Source organism: Haliaeetus leucocephalus, unplaced genomic scaffold (assembly GCF_000737465.1).
Source record: "Haliaeetus leucocephalus isolate CR32 unplaced genomic scaffold, Haliaeetus_leucocephalus-4.0 Scaffold871, whole genome shotgun sequence".
NCBI classification, from domain to species: Eukaryota; Metazoa; Chordata; class Aves; order Accipitriformes; family Accipitridae; genus Haliaeetus; species Haliaeetus leucocephalus.
Window position 1 is genome coordinate 1,249,384 of NW_010973307.1, and position 8,521 is coordinate 1,257,904.

The window sequence follows — 8,521 nt, forward strand, 5'->3', positions numbered from 1 at the left end:
GGGAAAGGGGGGGTCGGGGGGGGGGGGGGCGTCCAAATCGCAGCCTGCTTCTTGCTGCAAGAAAGAAGAGGGATACTAAACAGGCTTTCTTGCTCCCTTGGGTTACTACAAACAACTAACCTAGCTCAGGGGGCTCTTTGAAGACAATAAAGTAACTTTTCATTTTAGAAACCCATCCTGCGGGGCAGCGGGTATTAAGCTGATGATACCTCTCCACGCATGTATCTAAAAATATATCTATAAAAAATATATTTCTATAGATTCAGACTAGATATAAGGAAGAAATTTCTTACACTGAGGGTGGTGAGACACTGGCCCAGGTTGCCCAGAGAGGTGGTCGCTGCCCCATACCTGGAAACATCCAAGGTCAGGTTGGACGGGGCTCTAAGCAACCTGATCTGGTTGAAGATGTCACTGCTCATCACAGTGGTGTTGGACTAGATGACCTTTAAATGTCCCTTCCAACCCAAACCATTCTATGATTCTATGAAATATAGCTTCTTTTCATGTTATAGAACTTCCTAGCCATAGGGAATAATATTTTCTCCTCTATTAATAGCCAGGCCAGTGTCATGCACTGCAGAGAGAAAAATCAATGCTCATCGCTATAAACAAAATTGATCTTCTGTTTAAGCTAATCTTTAAGGGTTGCAAATTTAGGGTCAGGGTTAAGGTTACACGGAAAGTGAATGTTCATACTTCCATTTGAGGGAAATATATCCTCTTCCTATGCACTTTTCATGCACAATAACCAAAATGGTAATTTGGGGGAATATGAGTGTGTGTGCAAAGTCTACACTATGCACTTGCATATATACAGGCAGATGAGATTGCTAATGATATCTCAGCAATTACCATTGATGTGATGAGGAATTGCAAGTGCATAAGGAGTGTGTTTCTACTATTACTATTTACTATTTCTATTTACTATGTCAAAATAGTAGACCAGAGGTTCAGCTGATGCAAATAGAAGGTGAATCAATTACATTAACACAGCTGTGTTGATTTGTCTCAAATGAAGATATAAAATAGCTGTGCAAGTTATTGCAAAATATCTCTTTTTCTCTATTATGTGTCCATGTAAGTGCATGACGCCTCTGTATGATGTGTATATATGTGATATGTTTATAGAGAGGAAGAGACAGGGTTTTAATTTATTGTTGTCATGGGTTTGTTTCATTAAGGAAATGGAAAAATGTATGTGAGTTTTGTTAGAAATAGCAATGTGGAGTCTTCTTACGATAAATAATGAATTCATTTGACCATCATTTAATACATGGCTCATGTCCCTTGCCCCTAAAACATGTGAACCAAAATTATATCCTGGTCTTTGCTAACCTGAATAGCAGTTTCTGCTTTCATCCTGAATGAATGTTGCTTACTGGTGCTAACTGCACTTCCTTGCTTTTTTTTTTTTTAACTCTACACTCAGAAATAAAGTTAAGCATTAGTTTCAGCTAAGCACTTTTTTGAATGGGGTCAGTAAGCTATAGCCCATTGTCTTTAAACTACTGAAAACATTGTACTTCAATTGCAGTCATTTTATCGTACAATCAAAAATTGTTGATTGTCCACGTTTCATTCACTGGTCTGCAAATAATCATTTCAGAACAGCCAGACAATACAAATCGAGGGAAATTACTGCTGAAAATCACACTTTAAGTCACAGTTTAGAAGCTGAATAATTAGGCTGTCCACAGCGCTAGTACATATATGTACATATATATAATAGTATTACTATACTGGAGGGAGGGAGGGAGAGAGAGGAAAGAAGGAAGGAAGGAAGGAAGGAAGGAAAGAAGGAAGGAAGGAAGGAAGGAAGAAGAGAAAAGGATTTTTTCTTATGGTTCTCAAAAATACAATAAATGTTTTTCAGCTTTCAGACTATGAAATTGACATTTTAAATTATTTTTAAAGACCTTTTCTTGGTGATCATTATTACATTCTTAATTTCCCTTTTACTCTTCTTATATTTTAGGCACAATACAAATCCAAATACTTGTTTAGGACATTTTCCACAGCTCTTTGAATTCCAGAGAAAGAATTCCATTGACTTAAGATGATCTTTGGATCAGGTCCCTCATGCAAGAAAGTACTAGTCTTTTACCGCCTGACCCCTCCACCTTCACTAGCGTGCTCAGGCCCACAAAGGTCAAAGAGACAACTGGCTTATACAGGGATTACTGACGTGAGTCGTGGATGCAGAATGGAGCTCACAGTGAGCTCTATCAGCACATTCATTATCAGTCCTCTAGTAGCTATTGTCAGGTTGTGAATGATGTCTCCTCTATCAGAGATATCATTCCAGAATCAGATCCTGCAGACAAGATCTTATTTCTGGAAAGGGAAAAAAAAAAAAAAATATCCTTCTGCCAAATGAATTTTAATGCCCAATTTTAAAGTAATAGAAATCCCAAAATCTCTTGATTTTATGCATGAGCTATTATGATCAATTGGGAAATTAAAATATGTTTTTAAAGCATAAATACCTATTCCCTCGGTGGAATCTTATGTCTCTGAAGTAGCTGGCTTCAGTTTTGGGGATACATCTTATGCATTTTAATAGCAAACGCCTGAATACTGAACCAATAAAATATATATAGTGGTTTCTTTGCACCTACCCAGGATTCTTGGGTCAATACAAGTCCCATTTTCAAATATGTTAACAAATATATGTGTTCAGTGAAAATTATATATTACTTAATCTAAATACAGATAGATTTTTTTTAGCTATTCAGAGCAATTTCAGGCTCTTGAGGAAAGAATCTCTTTAAAAATATTAATACTATTACACCTAATTTTAAAGTGTTAAGGCTACAAATTAAGTATAAGGGGTAAAAAAATCCATGAAACTGTATATCCATGTAGACAAGCAGGTGGGGAAAAAAATGGAAGAAGCCATCAATACATGACTCATGAGCTGAGGACAAAGATGTCAGCCTTACCTTTGAATTTACTCTTTTAAGTTTGTGACACAACCTTAATGCTACATAAACATATAGTAGAGTGCAGTGTTTAATTAGGTAAGGAAACTTACTCACTATTACTGCATATGAGCACAGTGGATTACACTCAATAATCCAAAGAACCTGACACTGTATTATTTATTGGAATGTCTGCATTAATTATGGATGATTCTAATATAAGGTACATCTTTAATACATCACAGTCTACAGATGTTTTCATTCTCCACTACCAGAGAGAAGTTTAATGATAAGATTTTGCCTCATATATTGAAAGGCATCCAGAAAAAAATGTGGATAATGTCATCATAGCCAGTTCATGATCACGAGAATTTCTAAAGTCCTAGTTTAGCTGGTTACATGTGGAGAGTTTGGTTTAAAATTGCCCTGTGGGCTAAGACCGGCAAGGAAAAAAAAAAAAACAAACACAACCTAGTTAACTGTAATATTTCCAATTTCATCACCAGTGTTTTCTCCTGAGCAGCAAAATATAAGGTTGTGATGATAGTTTCCACTAAACTTTGATGTCCTGATACAAAATCCCTGTCACATATGGATTTTTGCTGTTGCCTTGGTTGAATATGGGTATTATGCTACCTCAATGAGCAGGAATACCCCATACAGGTTCCTACAGTGCTTTCTATAGAAGTAAATTCAGAACCTTTCTTTTGTAGCTAGTTTTTAAAAAGTCAGTAAAAGAGTCTTACAAATTTTGTTGAAATCAAAGTATTTTAAGGAAAGTATGGACTTCACAGTTTACGGAGCCAAGTAGAAATGTCAGAGAATAGTTCTCCTAACTCTGAATTTTTCCACCATTCCATTCCGGTCCTGAGGAAGGTCCCTGTTGAAACCCATAAGCTTTTCCACACATTAGTAGGTCTAGAAAGACTAGGTTCAAATGTCCATATCACAAGAAGCGGAGAAAGAGTTTGAACCAGCATTCGTGTTAATTTTGAAGTCACATTTTGAGGCTTTTCACGATCATGTGGATTTCCAGAACCAGGCTTCATTCTGCTCTACTGCTAAATTGCTAAGCTTATCCCATTTCATGAACAGAGATGGTTATGTCTGTGTTTCCTTTTAACAGTTTCCTGGTGTGGCATTAATAGTGGAAATAACTTACAGCAGCAATATTGCTAGAGAAATCCTAGGTGAAGGAGTTATAAGGTATGGTCAGAGCAAGAAAATATGTGACCACAATTTGAAAAAAAAATTCTTATCATAGAGAAAGTCTCTTTAAGAGAAAATTTCTGGCTTCTTCCTTGATGTAAACTGGAGGGCACAAAACATTGCTGAGGTATCTCTGACTCAAAATTTAAAAGCATCAATCGCAAGCAAAGAGGAATTGACTGACAAGCTACTGATGTGAAGGAAGGCAAGGCTCTCACATAGAGAGTAATTAGAGTCTAGTTAGGTCTGTGATTATAACCAAACATCCCCTTTCAGAACAGTAAAACACACAGAACATGAGAAATTTGACAAACCACTGGACAGACAGGAAAAAGAAAAATTATTAAAGGATTCTCCAAAATTATCATGATTCTGTTGCCCACAGCAGTAAATATCTTTAGATAGCCACAGAATCAGAAAAGGATTTAAGGGTAGAAAAGGTGACCTACATGAGTGAGATAGATCAGGTAAAGAGAAAAGAGGTCTGGGAGGATTACCTAATGAAGGGAAGTAAGTGTAAGATATGTGAGAGGAGCCAAGTTGAGGAATGAAAGAACTGCACAAGAGAGCAAGATAAATAAAGTAATAGGACAGTCTTCAAGTACAGAAAAGGTCAATGGAAAATAAAAATGGCCTCTAAGAGATGGCAGGAGCAATTGACAAAAGAAATAGCTTTTACTTTCAAGAGAAACCTGGAAGGAGGGAGGGAGGTTTTTCATTGTCTCAGTGTTTGCAGAACTGGAGAGAGGACAGCTGCCACAGACAGTCATCATGTTACCCCGCTAAGGGATCCGGTAGAGATGCTGAACGAAATTAGGGACATGGCAGTAAAAGGCACTGGCAAAACTGCAGTGTTGTGCAAAGATTGAAAGGGGGGAAATCCCAAAAGGGGAAGAGTGGAGGCAGTCTGTTTTTCTTGATGCAGGTGCCTAAAGGAGAGAGAAAAGGCGGGTAGACAGCTTGAAAACATAACAATGGTGATGAAATAAATGCCTTAAAGCAGGAGTGTGTGAAAGACCAAGATACACCAGAGGCTGTTGTCAAGGAGGACCAGGTGGAGAGGCCTCCATGGAGCAGGTACAGCCCTATGAGCCACGTAAGAAGGAGCCCTAGGCAGCCTAGGATCTCCACGCCTCTACAAGCCTAAGCCAAGAGAAGCTGCTTTCTTGGGCTCTGGCTGGAGAGTAAACACAGATGGGATGGGGCACTCAGCAGCTCAGCAAGCTGTGGGGAAACAGTCAGGAGAGGAAGAAATGAGGTGGCTGCAAGATCAGTTGAGTGGAGAGCATAAACATGAGGAGCAGCTCCATGTAAGAAGTAAACCTGTGGTTGTGGGACAGGGTGCTTGAAGGAGAAAGCAGGGAAGACACATCACCAAGACTTTTATCACAAGAAATAAAAGGGACCATGGGGCTCACAGCCCCATTTGGCCAACAATAAGCAGCAGCCAGCAGGGAAGAGAGAAACTAGGGAAGATGAGGACACGGGGAGGTGAACCAGAAAAAGGAGATGAATAGGGCCTCTCATTGACAGGCAGTCAATGGATCACCCTTACCAAATGTCTGGAAAGTCATGTTGTGATGCAGTGGCCACAAACTGCCCTCCTGATCTTCACACAGAGTGGTATGAATGGCATTCACTCCCAGTGAGCATTGGTCTGGTTTTTTGCAAGGCAGTATTGCTCAGTACCGACACCTTTGAAGCCATCTCACCTCTCTCCTTTTGCGTTTATTCTGAGTGATGCCAGGCACCTGGCTTGAAATATAGCTGCCCTTCAGTCTTCATGAAAGCCTCAGCAAGCAGGAAGTCTTGCTGCCATCAAAGAAATGACTGGAGACACCAGTTATCCCCTTTAATTTTCAACTAATATATTCACAGCATTTTAATTGCTTGCAAATGCATTTTCTCTGTCCCATTATGTTGCCTTTCGGCTGTTGTGGTGAGGCAGAATACAAATTTGCAAGAAGGAGGAAACATGGTGGTGGGCATTGGAGGGGTTAGCTATGTTCAGGGGGAACGGGAATGGGCAGGTTTCTTCAGGACAACTGTGATCTTGCAGCTTGAAGAAACCCCCTCCAAAACTCCCCACACTCATTGCCTACGGCTGCAGTCTGTGAACTCCAGTGTCAAATCTTCCTCTCTCCTTTTTTCCCCCCTCAGAAGAGAAAAAGCAATATAATGTAACTTGTACTCTCAAAATAATGGTTCTTAAAGGGAAACAAGAGGAAAAAAAAAAAATTCTCACTACAGACTCTTTTTGTTTCCTCTGTTTTATTTAGGATTTATTTATTTACCAGACAGGGCTTGTCTGTCTCTGTTTGCATGAGTGGAAAGGTAGGCAGACAGACAGGTTTGCCTGAAAATGAAGGTGGGTAGTCTGTGTGTGCATGTGGGGGGGTGCTACCAGCTCCCTCCCTCTAACCCACAGAGGTCTGGGCCTCTCCCAGGGTTTTCCCTGCATCCAAAGTCCAGGGAAGGGAGATGGGGTGGTGATGCTCAGCACAGAGGGGGTCCACGTTCAGATTTACCCCCTCTGCCAAACAAGAGGGAGGATTGCGGTGGACCAGGGGAGCAGGAGAAGGAGAAATAGATTTGCCAGGCGAGGGGGGGGTGTGAGGGGAGGGGGAGACAAAGGATCGACAAACAATAGATCTGCAAACAATGGGCAGAACCCAGTGATACACAAAGGGCACCCCAAGGCTACTTTTATTTTAGGTCATCTGAGTGTCCCCAAAGCTCACAGCCCCCGAACTTCAAGAACTGCAGAGGACAAAGGGGATGGAAAAGAGTATTTAGCAAAAAGCCTTTGCCGGCTGCTGAAGGGGGACGTCCCTTTGGGTCCTTTGCAGAAAAGAGCATGGCAGAGGATGGACCCTGCTCCAGGAATGTCCTGGTAGTGTTGACCCCAGCTGGCTGTGATGGCTTGAACTGCTCTCTGGTCTCATTCAGACATAAGAAATTCCAGGAAAAGTCGTCAGAAGTTTAGGTCCAGCAAGGACCAAGTTTTGGTGACTCTCAGCGGAAGAGAAGAACTAGGAATTAAAATAAACAATTACTGGGCGACCAGCAAAATGCAGGAGCTGAGGAGGGAAAAATGAAAAGAAAATTAGTAATTTCAGGTTCCTAAATGCTGGTAAGCTTTTTTAAGTCAAACACGAGGTGAGAGAGTTCTGTGAGTGCAGGGAGCTGCTCTCAAACAGCAGTCAGACGTTAAGCCCAGACTGTCCCTGCAGCAGCACCAGCCGCTTTGCACACTTCAGTGAACTACCAGGGAAACCGAGATGATCCCAGAGAGGGAGCTTTTATTTTCTTGGGTTTCCCCCACACACACACATCCCCACCCCTTCTAGCAGCCCAGTCAGCTTTTTTTCCAGACCCCTAAAAAAAAAAAAAAAAAAAAAAAAAAAAAAAAAAAAAAGGAAAAAACACCCAACCAGACCCAAAACCCCCTTCTGTAGCCTAGGAGCAGAAGCAAACTTTAAGCAGGGGGATAAACAACGTGCCCAGCCACAATGAAACTCAACGCGAAGTCTGTCTGCTCTGACCATTAGCTCATGGAATTGGTTGGAAAACCAGAAAGCTCCCAATTAACTTCCCTAGAAGATTTTCTTTGGGAGCAATTAATAGGTGCTTCGCAGTTTGACTCGCGTTATTAATTGGATTGGGGGGAGTTAAAAGCGCAAACGGTCTATATGATTTTTTAGGGTCTGTAAGCGAAGCTAACAGATGGAACTGACCAGTAACGTGCATCTGGCAAGCCGGGTTTCTTCTAAACTTTCCTCCAAACAAAACCATTTTGGTGGCTTTGTTGTTGTTGGAAGCGAAGTTGGGCTCCGAGCTGCCTGGTGGTGTGACTGTGGCTTTGCCTGGGCTGCGTGGGCGTGGGGAGGGAGGATGGAGGGGCAAGGGGTCGGACCGGGGGGGAGATCTCTCGCAAGACGGATCTCCTGCAGCGGGCTGATCTCCTGGCAGCTCGGGAAGCGAGTTGGGAAAGCATCAGCCCTTGCACCGTGCGCGTCCTTCCCCGCACTCACAGGGGCTGGGCAGCCCCCTCCCCGAGGCAGCGCTGGGGTGCGGGATGATAACTGCACCCCGGCACCCACAGCACTCAAAAGAAGGGAATCTGCGCCTAAATCCTTTCCCGGCCTCTCCCACACCCGTAGTTTTTTGAGAAAATAATAATAATTAAAAAAGGCATAGGCGGGTGAAGTGTGCGGTGGAGGTGAGCTGGAGGGGGAGCGCCGGAGCGCGATAAATCACGGCAGGGACTCGGCTGCGCTCCGCGCTCCCCTGCCCAGGGCTGCCCGGTCGTGTCCCCTCGCTGTCTGTGCCCCGATCATGCACTGAGCTGGGCTTGCCTTGGCGAGGTCGAAGAAAATGCCCCCCCC